The 19,753-nt window shown below is 37.3% G+C and overlaps 1 protein-coding gene across 6 annotated transcripts in view; it reads right to left on the bottom strand.

The window, feature by feature from the left end:
- The window catches only part of CCDC91 (coiled-coil domain containing 91), a 356,615-nt gene that overhangs the window by 55,917 nt on the left and 280,945 nt on the right, over window positions 1-19,753 (bottom strand). The window lies entirely within an intron of this gene.

The following is a 19,753-nucleotide window of genomic DNA, read 5'->3' as shown; positions in this document are numbered from 1 at the left end:
AATATAATTGATCCTTGAACAACATGGGTTTGGATGATGTGGGTCAACTTTTATGTGGATTTTTTACAGTACAGTATTGCAAATGTGTTTTCTCCTCCTTATGATTTTCTTTTTTAAAAAAAGTTTATTTATCTATGCTTATGTAATCTCTACACCCAATGTGGGGCTCAAACTCATGACCCCAAGATCATGAGTTGAATGCTCTTTCAACTGAGCCAGCCAGGTGCCCCCTTATAATTTTCTTAATAATACTATCCTTTCTCTAGCTTACTCTAAGAATGCAGTATGTAGTACACATTACATACAAATATGTGCTAATCAACTGTTTATGTTATTGATAAGGCCAACAGTAAGCTATCAGTGGTTAAATTTTGGGGGAGCCCAAAGGTATTTATTTGTATACGTAGATTTTCAAGTGTGGGATATCAGCACCTCTAACCTCTGCATTCCTGAAGGATCAACAGTATTTCCAGAGAAGTCTCAGAAGTAGAATGGAAAGTAAGAACTGACTAAATTATGATCATCACTTCTATATTACAGGTGAGGAAATTAAAATATCAAAAAGTTCTATACCTGACAATGAGTAGTAAAACCATATTTAGAACATGTAAGTTCCTGACTCCAGAGTATATACTCATACTGTCACACTGAATTAACGTGTAATATTTTATGAGACAAGGTGAAGATTTAATAAAAATAATATTTGTGGGGAGGCTATCTTTTTAAATCAACCTTAGCAAATTATGTTGGAAGAATAATACTATAAAAGACTGTTCAGGTCCTAGAATATACAGAAATATAGGGACCTGAAAGAAAAGATTTGATAAAGAAACTGTTACAAAATATGTGTGTGATAAAGACCACAAAGTACATCTGTTGTTCAAATCAAATAGTGAAGTTGTTGGAAAGGCTAAGGAAACACCTTTCAAATAAAATTTGAAAAAGAAATCACTACAAAGCAACATTATAAGATCTGGTTCTCATTACTCTGCTATTTTATCCAAAACAGGTAAGTGGGAGAGGGAGCACACTAAATAAATATCAAGGATCCTTTTAGTGGCTATATTTTCTGTATTCTAAAGTTCTTATAAGGGCACCACATAATTTTTAATTACATACATCTCAATAATCTTTGGTAATGCAAAAAAGGGAAAAGTAGAACTGAGAAATATATTTATCAATAATCAAAATATGAAAACTATAGTTACCAATAACACTTTAAGTAGAACTTACTGAAAAATTAATCATGAATTATTTGACAAATGGACAAAACCAGAATAATTAGTCTAGAAGAAAATATTCAAAGATAGTACATAACCCCACAGGCAAGCAAACTATTAATAGAAAGTAAAGTAAAAAAATTTAATATAAAAATAAAGAGTATTTGTTTTGGAAACTTACTCCTAATTACAGAGACAGATGCCTGATTTTAAGTATGACTAGGAAGTTACAATTCCACAAATCTCAAAAAAAAAAAAGGAAAAGAGACTCAAGGAAAATATTTTGAAGTAGAATTATGCCATAATCAAAAGCAGGTAACTTGATTAAAGCTTCATGTAGACATGTGTTTTGTTTATAAAGAAAGCATAATGGATATTAAAGAAATGCACTGATATAATTTCCCAATCAAATATGGTATTGGGGCCATCAAAACTAATTAATAGTGTCGAAATATCATACACGGCAAGACAAAATTAGTAATAGTATCTTCTTCTTGGTCAATATTTAATAGTTTGGTGAAAGTATGAATGCTACTGACCCATGTGCTTCAAGGAGTTCTTTGGACAGAACTTAAACTGCCCCATCCCAGTATTACTTTCCTGGACACACATATGGCCCCAAATACCCATTTTTCTTAACAGCTGAAAAGGTTATTCATACACCATGTCACGTGGAATAGAGAAAACTAACCACACATCAGTACCTGACAAACCTATGACACGGTTTTCAAATTGGTATGATTCAGTGGTCTCTAAGTATTTTGGTCTTGTACGCCCCCTTACACATTTTTAAGTTGCTAACTAAACTTACTGTAAGTTACATGGTTATAAAGGATGGAATTTCCAGTGTGTCGTAACTGTTGACATCATAAACAAAACAATTATTTATGATTTTAGATGTATCCTGTAATACTCCACATCATTTATTAAAACAAACAAATGTATTCTTTTACAATCTGGATTTTTTACACTATTTCTTTTTATTCCTTCCCTTATTTTTATCCTAGCAATATATCTTATGCTTAAAACTTGATCACTCTTTTACTTCCCTGAAATATATGTATTTATAATTTAAAAAATTCTAAAATCACAAATATGACACCTTCTAGATATTACCTTATAATTTTGAAGTCCCTTCAATGTGAACTTATGAGATATTACATTAGTTAAGGACTGTTCGTTTCAAGTCCACATTTTACTGGACACATCAGCAGCATTTAATAAAGATATTCACAACTCAGACTGAATCAGTCTAATTTTTTCACCTTCCTCTAGGCACATTCTGACGCTGTCTAGCCCTGCAGGCTACCCTTTGCCCACTTGGTTCCAGCCACCCTGTCTTCCTTGACTGTTTTTAAATACAGCCTAGCTCCCTTCTACATCAGCCCTTTGCACTTGCTCTTTCCTCCATCTGGGAGATCCTTCTAGATAACTGCGTGACTTCGCCACTCTGTACATTCAAGTCCTTCCCCAGTGCCAACCTCAGTTCATCACTGAGGCCTGCTTCCATGCACTTTCTCCAAAAGACAGCACACCTGCTCTTCACCTGCATCACTAACTCATCCCCCTGAACCACAAGGCATTTTAACACCCTCAAATACCACACATTTGTTTACTGTCAGCCTTATGCCTGACTACAGGTAGGCTCCCTAAGAAAACCCTAGGAAAACAGGATGTGAATACTTCTTTCTCTCCAAGGTCTAGTGCAGTACCTGGCATATAATATGGACTCACTAAATGTTTGCTGAATAAAGAACAAAACAAGAAGAGATAATTATGGCTAAATTATTTTAGCCATTATATTTTAGGAAAAACACTATAGTTTCAAAAATTTCAACAAATGGTATTTTTGTCTTCACAAAAATGATATGTACAAGACATTTATTTATTTTAGAGAGAAAGAGAGAGCACACACAAGCACGGCGGGGTGGGGGGGGGTGAAGAGGGAGAGAGAGAATCGTAAGCAGACTGCCTGCCTCATACAGAGCCTGATGCAGGACTTGATCTCACGACCCTGAGATCGTGACCTGGGCCGAAGTCAAGAGTCAGATGCTTCACTGACAAAGCCACCCAGGTGTCCTATGTGCAAGGAATTTAAAATGAGTAAAAGAAACTGCAAGTTTTTTGTAAAGTACTCAGTACACTAGTTACGATATTCTTTAAGTGTACACCATCGATCAATAAAATACAGTATCGTGTGAAATAGATGTTTGCATCAGTAAATAATGAATAGCAGAGTGCCTTTATTTTTATGGTACATAGATATAATAGGTATAAGTGTATAATAAAATTATACACATTTTGAAATTTATAACAATAACATGAAAAAAATCTGTCTAGCTTCTTAATTTCTATCACTGAAAATTGTTATTATTGAGAACCATTCATTTTCTAAACTTTGTCAGATGTAATGCAGGGAGAAATCTGGCCTAGTTGCTTTCTGGCACTGCTCATTTTGTGCTTCTGTCATGTCATTTGTTAATGACATGTTGAGATCTCTCTGAAATGCAATATTCAGGACTGCTCCATCAGTCTAGATAATACTCCAAGTCCTGAAACAGCCAGATTCACAAAGAGTGCTTAATCGGGCCTAATGGAGACTCCTTTTGGTGGTTTCTGAATGGAGAGGCTCTCTTCACTCAGGCGGTTTTTAATAACCTGTCCTCTGGTCACTCTTTTCTCCACACGTTTCAATATTAGCTCCATCTGCCTTTTAAAAATTACCCTTTGAATCCAAGCCACACCCTGGAGATATAAAATTATCTCTGAAAAAGAATTTTGCCCTTGTCTACAGATACTTCCTCATCTGTCTCTAATGAAGAAGTGGCTCTGTACCAGTTACTATGGTGGCAAAACAAAGTACCCTACGACTCAGCAGTGTAAGACAATGATTTATTATGCTCATGAACTGTGGGTTAGGGATTGCAATATGGTGTCACTGTAAGCCTGTCTTTGCTCCATGAAATCTGGGATCTCAGCTGGAAGATCTGAAGGCCAGAAGGTAGAATCAGCTATGGGCTTGCTCGCTCACATCTGGTGGTTGAAGCTGGCTGGAGGCCGGCTCCTATGCACGTGGGCCTCCCATGTGGTCCCCTCAGAGGCTAGTTGGGATTCTGTCACAGCATGATGGCTAGATTCACAAGTGATTATGTGAAGAGAGAAAAATGGATAGGTGGAAGCCTTATTGCCTTGTTTGAGCTAGCCTCAGAATCACTCGGGGTCACAGCCATCAGATTGTATTTGTTGAGACAGGCACAGAGTTCAGCCCCAGGTTCAAGGGGAGGAGAACAGACTCTTGCTTATTGATGGGGTATGGCAAGAGAATGTTGGACTGGGAGCACTGCTATGATTATTTTTGAAAAATACAACCTGTCACAAGTCCTAATTAGATACTATTTCTTAGCATTCTCAATTTCCTGAGGGTGTTAATCTTATCTCCAGTTCAGGTTAAGTGTTGAAGTAAGCCAATATTCACCTAAATTAAAAGAGGCAATATTGGTCTCTGAATTGTAGTCAGAAAGAATAACTTCAGTCATTATGGGACTCAAAAGGCAGGAGAAAGCAAGGTTGAAGAATGAAGAATATTTGGAAGATAAAGCAAATGCTAATAGAGATAAGATATTTGAGAGGCAATTTATTTTCCACATCAGTTTTGTTTTCCACAAACAACTTGCAACTGGACTTGCTTTTAAAAAGGCAGAACTTCTTTAAATTACATCAAATTATATCTCCCTAAAAAACATGGCCTTGCCTACACATACATTTTTGTCCCCACTGTCTCAGGGTGTCTTCCTCAGCCAGTAGAAAACAGAAAAGACCCAGGTGCATGCACTCATTTTACCCTACTGACTACATAAATCCCATCCGTAATCCTGTGCATTTATATTGTTCTGTGAGAGTTGAGCAGTGTGAACATTCTCCCAAAGCCTAATGCAAATGTTTCTCTAATCCATTCAAGCCACAAAACAGACCCAGATGAATGAGTAGGAAACCGAGCTAAAGAACTCTCGCTACCTTGATACCACTGTCAGTCCTGGCATTGACTTCATTGGTCAGCATTTCCTTCTAAGTATGGCATGGCTCAAATGAGAAAGGAAAACGTTAGCCTATTGCTGTCTAGAACATCCAAGTCAAACCTGTATGACCCTGCAGCCAAAGCGGGGAAGAGGATTCTGAATATACTTTAAAAAAAAAGAAAAAAAAAGGTTGAAATACTGGACATATAAAAAATGGACACAGGGGCGCCTGGGTGGCTCAGTGGGTTAAGCCGCTGCCTTCGGCTCAGGTCATGATCTCAGGGTCCTGGGATGGAGTCCCGCATCGGGCTCTCTGCTCAGCAGGGAGCCTGCTCCCCTCTATCTCTCTGCCTGCCTCTCCATCTGCTTGTGATTTCTCTCTGTCAAATAAATAAATAAAATCTTTAAAAAAAAAAATGGACACAAAACAACTCAACTATTTCAACCAGTTTTCTCTTCTTAAAGCTACAACACAATCAATATATCAGATATTTAAACAAAGGAGTATAAATCAGGAAACAAAATCTTTCCCCTTCTACCACTGGGAGAAGACATTAAATCACCTTTTCCTTTTATCTATTTAAATATATTTTCTAAGACAACATGTATACAGAGATATACAGCAAAATACACTTGGATATACAAGATAATATTATTCAGGACATTTTGCAGCCATCTTGATAAATGTAAATAAATATTCATTTAATGGATATACAGCAGTCCACTGTAACGTAATTCATCTAACAGGTCCTCAACTGGTGGACATTTCAGCTGTTTCTAATTTTGAAAATATTCACGAATTAAACTCTATTGTGTGATTACATGCCATGAGCTATGACAAAATCACAATTTCAAATTTGATGAGGATTTACTGTTAAATTTTCTTTTGGAGCTTACAAGGCGGTGGACAGGGAAGAGAAAGTAGGACGTACATCTCTAAGATGACACTCTACCATACAGAACAGAGAAGTTAGTCCGTTAAAATGTGTTGGTAGTAAATTCAGGGCTTGGGTTCTTGTTAATGAGGCCCTTGGGAAAATATAAACACTCCTCCTGAATTCAACTCTCAAGCCTGCCCACCACAGTCTTGTCTTAAGCCTGAGCTTCTGGCGCTCAAACCTGCAATTGAGGCCTTGCATCCGATGCCAAACTAAACATTTGGGAACAAGAATTACAATAACCTCCTTTTGTTTGTTTGTTTTTTTGTTTGAAGTAATTTAAAAACACACAACATAAAGTAAAACAAAGAAAAATTGGGATGGGGAAATAACTACGAAATAGAAAACTGAATAGCTCTCGCAACATTTTCTTAGGATATTCACTCATCCAGTGTTCGGAACGCAGAAGTTATTGTCAGGGAAAATGAGCATGGCCTTTGGAGCCCAGAAGGAAGGGGAGATATGAATTCCTTCAAAGACATCAGGGAAAACTACAAAAAAAAATAAAATTACCTGAATACACCGGCTGATGGCAGAACAGAGAGTCCTTTAAATCCACTTTCTACCTCTCCAGGTCTAGCTAAGGGGGCATGATTGACTAATGGGCATCCTAGTGAGACCTCATGACTGTGGCTGCTGTTGTTGTTAATCATGAACTTTTTCATGTAGTTAAACCCTGCCTCACTCTCTAGTTTAAGAGGAGGAAAATAATTGCTTTCCCCTGAAGGCTTTCATATTAAACATGTCAAAGCACATTACTGAGGATGTAAAAAGAACTCTGACATATTTAGCATAAACTATTTCAGAGTCAGGAGACTATTCTCTATTTAAAATGACAGAGTGTTCTCAAAGGCCCAACAGAATCTGTGGACTTATTAAAAGAACATGCTAGCATCACCTCGATTCATCTTTACAGTGCTTGTTCCTATGATGGGAGAGTGGTTCCTTCTGGGAGAGTAGCAGTGACGGAAAGGAGCCATGGGAGGTGGTCTGGGACGTCAGCAATATTTTGCTTGTCCTCAGTGCTGGTTACACAGGTGTGCTTCCTTTGTGGAAATCCACTGAGTGGTGTTCTAAGGGTTTAGGTAAACTAAATAAAAAGTTTTTAGAAAAGGAAGCAGCTGAGTAGATACATACACATAGCTAATTTCTCCTGCTGTTTAAAAGATATTAATAAGTTAATAATCAGCACAACAAAATTTAAAAAAGGATGTTTCTACACTGATGAATGAGCTAGTTTTATATTCTTGTGAATCATTCTGTTATGTATTTCCTTAATACAAATCTTTACTTAATATTTGCGAGTGAAACAATCAAGGGTTAATTTATTTGCTTTATTTATTTTCATGCGCCTCAGTATAATTAGTACTATGTCTGAAAGAAAATCGACAATTTCCTCTAAACAGTGACAGTATTAAGCACATTTTTAAAAAAAATTTTTTAAAGATTTTTTTTTTTAAATTTATTTGACAGAGAGAGAGAGAGAGGTCACAAGTAGTCAGAGAGGCAGACAGAGAGGCAGGCAGAGAGAGAGAGGAGGAAGCAGGCTCTCTGCTGAGTGGAGAACCTGATGCGAGGCTCGATCCCAGGACCCCAAGATCATGACGAGAGCTGAAGGCAGAGGCCTTAATCCACTGTGCCACCCAGGTGCCCTATTAAGTGCATTATTAAGCACTTACAATGTGCCATGGGTCAGACAATAAATGAAGGAGTTTACATTCCGGCTACCATCCAATCTTAAAAGAGCCAGTCTCTTCCCTACTGAGAAACACCACATGAAGATGGCACATTTTGAATACTCAATATTAACTATCATTTGCACAGAATTTCTCTTCCTTCACAGTTTGCATGTTCTTTCATTTATTTAAGGATAGATGAGGATCTATGATATACCATGTCATTATTTTGAGAATCCTGTGCAATTTCTTCAACACATCTATTTGGGGGGAATTATGGAGGATATATAGTTTTGCTAATAAAGTCTTAAATTTCTTTAAATTTCATAGCACATCTGGGACTTGACAAAGAAAAGCACAGAATGACTGAGGAAAGGCAGTACAAGGAATCTCTTCACATTTCAACATTTAAAAATCATCAGCTCCTTTGAAAATGAGATTTATTTCCCAACCAATAAAACTAATGTGTGGTATCTATTCTCTTCAGTGATGTGCAATTGGTATTTATTGATTTACCAATTACTCCACGTGTTCTCAATAAACCCAATTAATTCATAAACTTGGTGGGTTGGCAAACTTTTTGGAGAGCCAGATAGTAAAAAATCCAAGCTTTTCAGGCCATATGGTTTCTGTCACAATCACTCAACTCGGCTCTTGTAGCACACAAGCAGCCATAGATAATATGTAAATAAATGGATGTAGCTGTGTTCCAATAAAACTTTATTTTAAAAGAAAAACAGGCAGCAAGCTGGATTAGGCCCATTAGTCATGTTTGGCCAACTTCTGCTTTACCCAACAATACCTTTTATAGTGCTAGACAGATGGCTGGCCTCAGTAAATAGTTCTTACTTGATAGAGTCAATGACATTGGGAAAGGAAATGTGGGAAATGGGAAGAGAAGGGGCATTAATTTCGAGTTCTCCAAGAGGACATTTCCATTGTCCCTGTACTTCTAAGCTGGAATGCCCCCTTTCCACTGTTAAATCAGATTCTAGAACTAGAGAGAATATTTTTTCCACTGACATAAGGAGTTTTCTCATATTAGGAAAAGAACAATGTGACAAAAAATTCCAACTGATTGGGATGCATAAACGTGGGAATCAGTGTGATATCTTTTCCCTTGTAAGCAGAAAACAGGTATTTGTAGATAAGGCAGGGAAATCCACTGGAAAAAGGAAATCTATTCATAAAAGAATGCATCACAGAAACCCAGATACGGGTGGTCCAACCAGGCAGAAGTGGTTGGCAGTGGGATTTAAAAAATAAGATTAACACAAGATGTTAAGTACTGAAATCCATCTAGTCACAAACATGTGTGCTTTTAATGACATTCAGAGCCACTCCATAAAATGAAAGAACAGAAGTTAATTTATTTCACCGAAAACATTATGAAAAATCCTAGAGTACCCTAGAACTAAGAACCTTTTATTATTTTCTCATGGCTGAAAATCACGTTCATCTGCCAGTGACAAGTAACATTCATGGTTACAGTGAAGACAGAAGCCTGACAGCAACATGACAGCAAGGGACTACACCAACACATTTTTTTTTTTTCCAACATGAAGCTGATATATGAGACGCAGACACGGTGCAGGGGGTCCTTCATAAAACAAAAAAACAAAGCAAGTACAGCTTTTCCTCAGACTCTACTGAACAGAACAACTATTTCAGTAAGACAAATCACCCCAGGCTCGAACCTCGCCATGACCTCCACTTTCATTTCTTCAGCAGACATTTACTGAAGGACTATAACCTATCAGCCACTGGGGTCTGCATCGGAACTTTTTTTTTTTCCTTTTCTTTTCAAGCATACCATTCCTCTTTGAGAGAAATAGAAAACAATCATCTAAAACAGTATATAAAATGATTTTAGTAACTGATGATGTGCTAGGGCAAGAAAAGGCATTGGCAGTAGAGCATGGCAGGTGGAGGGAGAAAAACATGGAGGGACGTTAGCCTAGATGGCCGGGGATGGACTGTTTGAAGGGGTAACATTTGGTAAACCTTTGGAAGATTTCAAGTATGGTAATATGATGGCCAGATTTATGCTTCGAGAAGATACATCATGGGCTGCTATGTTGCAGCAGGGTTACGGGGCATAGAAGTGGAAACAAGTAGAACTGGTAAGGATGGTGGTGGCTTGGTCTTATGACACAGCAGTGGAGATGGTGATAAAATGTCATACTCAGGAGATATTTTGGAGGCATATTTGATCCTCTGAAAGATGATGGTGGCTTGGTCTAGAGAGGGTGCAGTGGGAAGATGTGATAAGCTGATGAATTCAGTATTATTCTAGAGTATATTTGTCAGTTTTGTTGGAAGACTATGTAAGTTGTGGAAAGAGGAAGACTTCTAGGATTTTGGCTTGAGTGACTGGAACCACTGGCTGAGATAAGAAAGACATGTCAAGGGTGGTGGAAACCAAAAATTTACTGGAGACATACGGAGTCGTTATCCCCAGCCCATGCCCTCAGGTAGGCTGGAGAGAAGGCTAGATATTCTGCTCTTCTAGGGAAAAATTCTTTCCAAAGGATTAAGCACAGAACAGAGGCCCCATAAATGCATGATAAAATAACTTACGAAACAAGTCTAATTCATGAAAAGAATTAGCAAGTGGGATAGGAAACATGAAAGGCTTTCAGGAAGCCTATTTCTCATTTCCATTTCTTACTTAAAAACCAGCTTCTCCACCCTTTTCAAGATTCAATTCTTGGTGGCTATTCTCCCTTCAACCCTGGTATTTTCCCCTGCTGGTACAACCATAATCTCAGAAGAGAGCAAGAGTAAGACCTGATATACTGCTAGAGCTTTCAAAACTGTTAGCAATCCAGAAATATAAAAACAGTTCTTGGATCAAGACACATAAATTTATATCTAAGTGAAAATAATACTCCTTCACTAAACATTTTGGGTTAGAAGTAACCTTGAAACATGAGAATATTATGTTCATAAGAAATAGAACTTCTATAACTTTCTGCCTTAGAGCCTTTTTTTTTTCCTTTCTTGTTTCCATTATTATCAGCCTTAAAAAGTAATCCAAATATTTTCATTTGGATAGTATCTAACGAGCTGTCATATGTTTTTTATATAACATACATCTTTAAATAGCTCTTTAAATATCAAGCATATTTAATTATATGATTATCTATATATACTAATTTTTAAAAGAGAGCTTCATAAAACAATTATATTAAAAAAAAAAAAGCCTTAAGTCACTCATGTCATCAACCAAAACTAAGCTCTATTATACTGTGATGTATTTAAAACTTCTATTGGGAAAATAGCAGTCCCTTGCTGCTTGAAAACAATAAATAGCTTTATACCTTCCTTGCAGGATGAGACACACACCTCCACCACTCCCACCCACAACCCACCACTAGCTCTTTAAGACCTGGCCCCCAGACCAATGTCATGAATCAAGTTACGTCAGAACCCAGCCTGGGAAGTGCTTTGCCTCCTAAAGGAAGAAAGGCTATACCTCCAAGGAATGATAGGACCTAGTTAACATGTACCAGCAGGAAGCAGGTGAGAGTGTGCTGGATCAAGAGGAGATAGAATATGCATTTGGATAATGGAGATTATTGATATGGGAATATTCTCTCACAGGATTTACTATCCTAGCGAGACTGTGTGAGATGATCCTAAGACAGTGCTATGATGGCTCTTGGAAGCATACAGAAAGCAATGCTCCACATAACATGAGTTATAAATACCACAGTGCTATGACAGACAGTCCAAGTACTATCACAGACTACACCAGCCAGAGCTGTGGGCCTAAGGAATGATGGAATGGTCTATGAAAGGTAAAGCCAGGACTCTACCCTGGTGATGTTATCCTATAATTTATTCTCTAGGACACAGAATACACCCTAAGTCCACAACCATTATAAAGAGCTGTATTTCCAAGAAGTAGAATTCATAGATCCAGGAACTAAGGTAAGAGTCACCCTATTTATCATCTTTTTTTTTTAAAGATATATTTATTTGAGAGAGAGATGGCAAGCATAGGTGAGGGGAGGAGAAGAGGGAGAAGGAGAAAGAGAGTCTCAAGCAGTCTCTATGCTGAGTGTGGAGCCTGACGCAGGGCTCTATCTCACGACTCTGAGATCACAACCTAAGGGGAAACAAAGAGACACTTAACTGACTGAGCCACCCAGATGCCCCTATCCTCATTCTTAATAACTGATGTGGAGAATCTGTGTTTCCCACTCCTGCAAACTCTAGGATTTAGAGGTTCTGATTCCTAGGAGGGCGATGATATTCCACCAAAGTACACGAGTCTGTCTCATTAAACTTGAAGCTATTCTTGCTACCTGATACTAGGCGCTCCTCATGCCAAGAACTGCAGGCAAGGAAAAAGGCACACGTAATTGATCCTGATCAAAAAAGGAGGAGACAGAGAAACAAAAACAAAAGGACAAAAAAACAGGAGACGGGTCTATATTATGTTCACAAGAAATATAACTTCTGTAACTTTCTGCATTAGAGCCTTGGCATGGGGTAGAATAAAACTATGTTTGATATCCAGGTGATCCAGTAGGGCATCTCTTAGAACACACCTGCCTAATTTTTATTGTAAATAGACAAGTTCAACAACTATAGTCTGAGAAACACATGGCAACAAAATCTTGGAGGTCTTATGGATGAGTCTGGTTTATTTCCTCAGTAAGCCCCTAAAATAGCAGAGTTCAGTCAAGAGTTAAGAAAAATCTAAAACAAAGAACAGAGGAGGGATTTAAGGCAGACTAAAACAGGGGTTATAGCTTATCTCACCAACTTTCCTTTTCTAAGTTTCCCCATGAAAGAAGACCATAAGGCAAAACAGAATTCTCAAGAACTGCTAAAAGAACTTATTAAGCAATGGAAATAGATTCGATTGGTGCAAAAGATGAACTCTAGTGCACCAACCAGAACTTACTTTTAGGACTAACGTACTAATTCCCCTAGTTGCTGAGATCGTTGGTGACTGGAGGGGTTCAGCTGAGTTCTTCTCAGGGAATTGTGACCGTGGCCAAAGTGATGTCCTCCCCTTGAGAGACTCCTATGTTCAATGACTAGTCACTGTAAGAGTATAAAGATCCAGAACCCTTGCCTCAAGTTGTTCCAACTCTGAAGGGCCATCACAGCTCTAGAGTTCTACAGAATGAGCTAAAGCCCTTGTGCAACTGTATTGCAACTCCTCCCTGTGCCCAATCCTATTTCCTTTTCCCTGCATACTCACTGTTCCTAAGGGCATCCCCTGATAAATTTCCTGCACACAAATCTCAATCTCTAAGTTTATTTTGGAGGGCATCTGACTGAAGACAAACTGGTAAGGCTGTACTAGTACCCGCTGATTATCAGATCTGGATATGGTATAAAGACATGAACTCCTAGATCCATTAAGATGCCAGGAAGAACATTCTGTTCAATGGTAAGCACTTTCTTTCCCCTAAAAAAGAATTCAGGAAAGTGGGGGTGGGGAGAAAAACCAAATGAAAAACATTTAAAATAGTTTTTGAGTCCCTTGAAAAAGTATCTTTATAATCTAGTATACTTACGTCATTGAAAAAACTGGTAGTGATTTTGGAGTGGTGATTTGGAGTCAGTTGTTTGATTATCACTGCTAGGGGGAGAGCACTACTGGGACCTATTGGGACCTATTGGGAGGCCAGGCATGATGTTGAACATCCAGCAATGACTGTACGGTCCCCCCAAATAAATAATTATCTGGCCCAAAGAGTCAACAGAGCCAATGTTTAGAAACCCTGGTTTAGAGGTCATTGGGTTATGTTATAGTCATCATCTCATTACATTCTTAGGATTAAGGGGGTTATTAGCATTTCTTCATTACAGACGGGGAAATTAAACTCAGTGAAGGAAACTGACGCCAAAGATCCAAAAGAATGCTACCAGTAAAAATGAGTATAATAGTTCACTTCCATTTCATGGAACTTTTTCTGGTCCAGATGGCAATCACTACCTGAACTTTTTACCTTTATTAATCTCTTCCCTACAAACCAAAAGATAGCAAGTTTGATGTGCTGGCTCACTTTTGTGATTCATTGATAAATTCGTTATATTAAGAAAATAAACTCTTTATTATATTAAGAAACTAAACAATTCATATAAGAGGGAAAAAATCATTTTCAAATTCATACATTCTGAATTTACATAATATTTATTTCCAAAGTTTTATTCAAATAAAGAACCTGTACACTGTACAGTACTACTGGTAGATTTAGTACACTTACACATAGTATTAAAAAAATCTTTTTTGTTTTTTTTTCAATCTCTGAGAGATAGGCTCAGGAAATACTGTTACCAGTAATAATACATGGATCTGCCAAGAGGGAGCACGGAGTCTAATTGTTCTCTGGGTTCTCAATTTTGCCATTTTTCTAGTGGTGTGACCTTGGATAAGTTACCTAACCTTCCTCAGAGCTTAAAATTTCTTACCTGTAAAATAGTAACTTACTACAAAGTTTCCTTTAAGAATTTAGTAAGAAAATGCATATGAAACATAGTGACTGATAAACCACACACACTGAATAAATTGTAGTTGTATTGAATATCCATTCCATTCTGGCTTCCAGTGCCTATTTCTCCTTTTTAATGGCAACGTGAACTGCAGTTGAGGAATTAATTCTTACTGCATGGATTTAGTATGGCGGACTCTAATTAGGTGTCTTGCCCTCCTAGAGGGCAGGCATGTAACCCAAACTAAGCCAATCAGATGTCCCCTCTCTGAAACGTATATACAGAGTGGAGAAATAACCCAGAAGATGTTTAGCTCTGTCCATTCTTAGTAATGCTACTGACTAGTTTATTTTTTCATTATAACACCATTGTTAACATTGATGCCTCTGAATTTCCAAAGATGATTCACTTCCCTTGCCCATGTTCATGTCTGGGATATCGCTTCTCATCAATTCTGCAAGCCTCCGATGACCTTTCAACAAAATCCCTTTTCCTAAAATTAGCCTGACCTAGTTCTACTGCTTGTAACCCAAACTCTATATGTACATTAAGCAACTATAGCTTACATCGGCATAAATTATCTAATTAATATTTAATTAAAGTAAGCACAAATAAGATTTAGTGACTTGTCTCTGCTTTCAGAAGTCTGTTTTATCATTAATTTGCCTTTTGGTTTTCGCCCTAATACATACCCGCACACAGTGAAGTCTACATAGGAACTGAAGACTGTTTACCCAAAAGAAAATTCTGTGGAGCAAAGGTGCTGTTTAAGCAGTCATCTCTGTTTGCTCTCTGTTGGAGCACTTCTTGGTAGGGCTTCAAGAAATACAAGGCAAGTGAAAAGAAACTGAATGTCTGGTTGATGTCTGATTGCCTGAGTCCACAATTCTATAGGCTTACCTGAGATCTTAAATAAGAATCTTTTCAGATACAGAGGCTTTCATTATTTTTGGCTTTCCTTCTGTGTCTTGGATGTGGTTGCTCTTTGGGTATAGCTATGGGTCAGGCTCCGTGTGGTAAGTCTGAATGTGCAGTTACTGGCATCACAGTGAGGGGAGAGGAGTGGAGCCGAGTGAAAGGACATGTTTCTTAAACAAGGAAAGGAATGAATAATCACTTTGGTTTTTGCTTTACAGAGGCTTTGATCCACTTCATTTTTCACTGTGGGAAGATAGAGTGGCAATCTCTGAGTTTCTTTAGCATTCACTTCCCAGAATGGCTTTCAAAGCCATGGAGTAGCCTGTATCCCTCAGCCGGGTTGCAATAGAGCAAGCCATTACGATGGCATTTCAGTGCAGGGCACAAAAATATGTTCTGTCCCGTCACTTGGTATACAGTATTCGGGGCTCTGTTAGTTTCCCCACATTTCAGTATAAATGATTCTCAAGGCAAATAGTAATAATTCTTTGAGCAGGAAAATTTGGGAAAACTAAACGCATATTTAACAAAGTCAGAGACTCTCTGGTTTTTGAAAAATTAAGCCAAACTCCAGATTTTTGTTAAAAAATAGGAGAAAAGAAGTCCATGAGTGGATGCTAAAATGGGTAACAGTTCTGACTTCCAGCACTACTGAAGCAGCTTTTACCAATTACAATGTGTAGTGTCGGTTGTCCTATAGTACCGTTAGCAACCTGTCATTCTGTAACAAGTTTCCAAAGCTAAAATGACAGATCAATTTATAGCTCTAGAGAAGCTGCTCCGCTAAACTTCATTTAAGTCCATTACCTGCCAGACAAGGCATTTTTTCTTGATCTACATATGTTGAAAGAAATGTATGCCTAAGAATCTTTTAAAGTGACATAAGCATTTTCATGCATGGTTCAATAACTAGTTTGAAACTTTTCTATAAAAAAAAAAAGCACTAACAGAAGGCATGGAAATATTTAGTGATAATATAATATATTCATTTTCCCAGAAAACACTTTACCTCCTGGGAGTAAAGAAGCAACTGATTCAGGGTGGTCTTTGACTCTTCTTTCTTGTTAGTTGTATGACCTCATTTCTGAACCTACTAGTTAGTAATTCTGTATTGTGTAAAGTCCAAGGATGCTGGTTGCAAGGGATTTATCTGTATCATGGATTAAGCTGTGCTGAACACACACGGAATTCATCCATTACAGATTCCTGAAGCGACAGTTTCAACATCATGTCTTAATGGTAATATCCTTATTCATAATAAACACTGAAGGGCCATCAATGACTATAGTAGGTAACTTGTTAAACCAGAATCAAATTTTACAATTTATAGCCTAGTTCAAAACATCCTATGAGATTTAGAATGTGCTCATTTCAACCAGAAATCAGAGGGAATGTTCTTCCGTGTGACACTCTATCTGTGCATGCATTCACTTCAAATGGGGAGCAGAACAGTGAGGTACCTCCGTGATTCCCACCATTCCCTACATAAAACTCCATTAGTTCTTTCTCACCAGAAACAAGATGAATGCTAACCACTTTTACTAAATTACAGGATTCACGCAGATGTAAGATATAGCTAGCTACTTAGTATCTGCAGAGGTTTTTTATCACAAGCAATAGAACTGGATCAGGCTAACTTTAGGAAGAGAGATTTTATTGAAAGGGTATCAGAAGCTTGCACAACTGATAGGAGGCTGTACACCACATATGGAAATGGACAAACGAAGTTTTTCTCCTTGTATAAAACTGACATTTTTCCACTTAGACACAATTAAGCTAACATACTCACTGCCTTACATGTTTGACCATTAATTATTTTCTTTTTCCTTAGTTTAAGTCAGAGATTACTGTATTATAGCTAAGAAAACTATAAGATGGTATCTGACTTCTAAAAATATGATTCCATTGAAATAATGCTGGGTGTCAATCCTTTATAGAGACTGGTTCTCTATTATAATGCTGTTGAAAACTACATCCAGTTGAGGCGACTAAGTCTTCTAAATATATCATTTCTGCAGTGTAATCTAGTTGGAAAACAGGCAAAATTGTTACAATGGCTTATCTGGGATAACAATTTAAGGTCCTTAAATAATGGGCAAAGCCTGCAGGAGCCTACATTTGACTACTGGAATACTGACTACTTAAAAGTATGGACTTATGAATTCTGCCTTCATTTATGAAAAATGGACAAAAGAATGTCATGTCTTTCAGATAATTCATAGATGATGACAAAGAAAATAATTAAAAATAATTCCCCCCAACAATTTAATTATAAATGGCACCGGTAAAATAAAAGTGCTTAATGAAGGTAATAAAATTTAACTCACAAGCCCACATGACACCATCATAACAGATGATGTATGTATATTATAGATATTTGTAGCACAATATAAAAATGCAACAAGATCCCATGTTAAAGATTTGGGACTTACTCTGCACTTTTATGCTCTAGGAATTCAGATGGGTTAGTCACTGGATGCAGGATGGGCCAGGTTTCCAGGTGCTGGGTTTATATCTAACACCATTCTCCTCTATTGTACATGTTCTGGCTTGTGTTATCTTGACTTGGGTTTAATGATGTCTGGCAACAAACCTTACCCATAATAAAGTTTGGCTAGGATGACTGTCAAAAAAAAAAAAAAAATTCCCCCAAATAGGTAAGGCAATTCATATATTTAAAGGCAGTTGAGTCAATATAAAACACTCCAGGAACCTCACTCTTTACATTGTACATAGATAAGTAACAATCATTTCTGATTCTGAACTGTGTCCTCATATTATTGATGCCACTTATGACTTGATGCTTGGTTTTTTCCTATACATATTTACTTATGCAACCCTAACCTTTCTTATCAGTCAGAAGTGTGTTCAGCTGTAACAGAAACCTGACAAACAGTGGCTTAAAGAAGAAATTATTATTTATTGCACCATGGCCTCTGGGAGTAAACAGTCCAGGAACCAGACTGTTTTCCTACCTGCATATCTTTAGCATATACATTTTCTTCCCTTTGGTCATAAGATGGCTATTGTGCCTTCGGGCATCAGTTTATGTTCTAGACAGGAAAGACGAGGAAGGAAAAGCAAAATATGCTTGCCAAAGGAATCTGTCTACTTTTACCAGAAAAAAAGGCTTCTTAAAAGCCTCACTCAATAGACTTTCTTTGACACCTCAGTGGCTAGAACTGGGTTACGTAGCCACTGAAGGCTGATGAGAGTTTGAGGAGTTCCTGTTTACAACTGTGTATACTGCTACCCTTAAAACCCCTGGGATTCTATTACTGGGTCAGAAGGACAGACTTAATATTATATAGACAATTAGCACTGTTTGCCACAATTCTGCAATGCTAGATGAGAACTATGGTCTTTACAGGGTTTGCACTATTTCTTCATGTTCCCTGCTCTAAATGCCCAGAGCAATGACAAGCTGCGTCATGAATTATGACAATTGTATGCTACCTTGTACAATGCACTAGTTTTTAAAAATATATTTAGACTCATCATCCCATAAGTCCTTGAAACTGAGTGTCAAATTTTATAATACTTCTGTATCATATAAACATGATATTTGATTTATTGATGAATTTATTCATGAACTTATCTCAATACTATTCTCTAGGAGAAGTAAATAATAGCTTATCATTGTTGCTCTAGAAGTGATTTCATTCTTGACTATTCCCTATGCAATCTGGACATTCTCTAAATTGCTTTAAGTCTTACCAGCTCTCTACTATATTCCCTAAACTTATAGCTTTCCTAACAACATTACAACAATAAAATAAATGAGACAAACACTGTCCCACAGTATAACAAAGGTCTTAAGGAGTCAGGTATATTTTAAACTAACTATAAATTTAGCACCGAAATAACCAAGGTACAAATCAATTAAGACAACTATTTTGCATCTCTTTCTATCTTGCTTTTCCCTCTCAAACATATTTTCCAGTTAGGAGAAATGAAACAGACCAAATGCAGAGCCTTCAAGAAATAGTGCAACTTTCTCAACAAATAAGGGCTCCCTTCACTATACTGTCTCTTTTAAAAACATCTTTACAGTTATCTTTTCTTAGACATGAGTGTGGAGAAAACTACTGGTCTAAAATGAAGCTCTCTAGCTCAAATAAATGGTTATTTATTAATTTATGGACATGCATTTTTTCACTAAAATGTTGTACATGCCATAAAATATGTACTATTTAAAGAGTGAGGCTAATAAATTGAATAATGCTTCACTACATTTGAAAATCTTGGTTTAGTACTTTGTGATATACTGATTTGGGTCTAGATGTACTTTAACACTTGGTTTTGATGGCTGTAAGAGATATCTCAAAATAATACATAGATGACATCTGAAACACAGCATAGTTAACTCTACTTAGTAAACCATGAGGCTCGTTTTTCAGTTTCACCCACAGGATAAGTTCAGTGAAATTTTGAAAACATCGAATTATTATGTGACACTAACACTCTGAAACAGTTGCAGTCTTTTATAGTTAGGTTTGGTGTTTTGGGGAGATGGGAGAAGAAGC

Source organism: Mustela putorius, unplaced genomic scaffold, assembly GCF_011764305.1.
Source record: "Mustela putorius furo isolate JIRA1106 unplaced genomic scaffold, ASM1176430v1.1 tig00537227_pilon_pilon_pilon, whole genome shotgun sequence".
NCBI classification, from domain to species: Eukaryota; Metazoa; Chordata; class Mammalia; order Carnivora; family Mustelidae; genus Mustela; species Mustela putorius.
Note: the sequence above shows the minus strand (reverse complement) of the source record. Positions and strands in the feature narration are given on the sequence as shown.